This window comes from Bidens hawaiensis, unplaced genomic scaffold (genome assembly GCF_021521415.1).
Source record: "Bidens hawaiensis isolate Kalapana, Puna unplaced genomic scaffold, B.hawaiensis_p1.1 tig00008762_1, whole genome shotgun sequence".
NCBI classification, from domain to species: Eukaryota; Viridiplantae; Streptophyta; class Magnoliopsida; order Asterales; family Asteraceae; genus Bidens; species Bidens hawaiensis.
Window position 1 is genome coordinate 368066 of NW_027491632.1, and position 1283 is coordinate 369348.

A 1283-nucleotide genomic window follows, 5' to 3' on the forward strand; every position below is an offset into this window, starting at 1 on the left:
ATACAAAACCCTAAACAAGACACACATATATATAGATAACCAACTTCGCGGGCTTGGGCCTGTAGGCGAAGTTGTCCTAACTTCGCCTATGGTGAAGTTGTTCTAACTTCACCACTTCGTCTACGCTTGTCAGAATTGCATAGCGACGGTCACAAAATGCACTAACAGACTCCCCTTTGACCGTTGCTCTAAATTCTAACAAACACAAAAGTTCATCTGTTACAAAACATGAACCAACAGACACCCCCTAAACTGATGATCTTCTGTTTTCTTCTTCTGGTAGGACTTGATTGCACTGTGATCTTCAAACTTGAACTTCACATATACATGCAACATCCATCCTGTCTTCAACCAGCCGTGTCTGAAACTGTCTTGTAGCTCCACAAATCTACCAATCACCCGGCGTCTTCCATATCAGATCTCCCCTTCAGTGTAAGCTCCTCCGAACTATATCGATCGAGATCTTTGACCTGCATCCCCGTGCCTAATCGATCATCTCAACCAACACGTGAAGTTGTTACTAACTTCACCAACACGTGAATTTCTTCTAACTTCACTAACACGTGAAGTTCTTCTAACTTCACCAACACATGAAGTTGTGCTCCCTCCACAACTTCACCCAACTAGTCGGAATTCCATAGTAAGATAAGGTTCAATCTTCAACTACTCAATATCAAGTGATCACAAAAACCACCTTGACAGAATCTAACACATATGACCATTAATAAATCTGAAGCAACTTCAATCACCAGGGATAGCGATCAAGAACTTAAACAATTTAATTCCTGATTAAATCCAACTTGTTCCAAAATTTTCACCTTAATAAATAAGCATCCCGGATGCTCGTATCCCACGTTTTCAGGATCCAATTCTCGAACGCCTTTAAAATAACATAAATAATATGCTCTGACCGCAATCCAGTAATGACGAAAACCCGAAAAAAATTTGACTTTCTTCAGTTGGTCAACCTCGAACAACACTTATTTCTTGGCCCAAAAACACCCAAATGTGTCAATATCCAGTTTCAATCAATATCACATTCGCAACTTCAACTCCAAATCCATAGAAGACCCGTATTTGTTGACACGTAATCGTGTAAATCAATATCACTTTCACTCGTTGTTGGAACAACGTTTTCGGTCTCACAATAATCGTGTAAACCTGGCCACTCGGATGAAAACTCCAAACAAATTTTTTTTTTAAATTTTTTTTTAACTTCGCCAAAAGTCAACTTTGGCAGAAGTCAACTTCGCCAAAAAGTCAACTTCGCCAGAAGAGTCTAC

The 1283-nt window shown here is 39.8% G+C and overlaps 1 long non-coding RNA gene across 1 annotated transcript; it reads right to left on the bottom strand.

Annotated features, from left to right (window-relative positions):
• Positions 1 to 282: 282 nt before the first annotated feature.
• LOC143529903 (uncharacterized) lies at positions 283 to 1056 on the bottom strand. The gene is made up of 2 exons (XR_013134751.1): positions 935 to 1056; positions 283 to 730 (listed from the first exon to the last, which is right to left on the bottom strand). It is a non-coding gene; the product is annotated as an uncharacterized LOC143529903 (long non-coding RNA).
• Between the last annotated feature and the right edge of the window lie 227 nt (positions 1057 to 1283).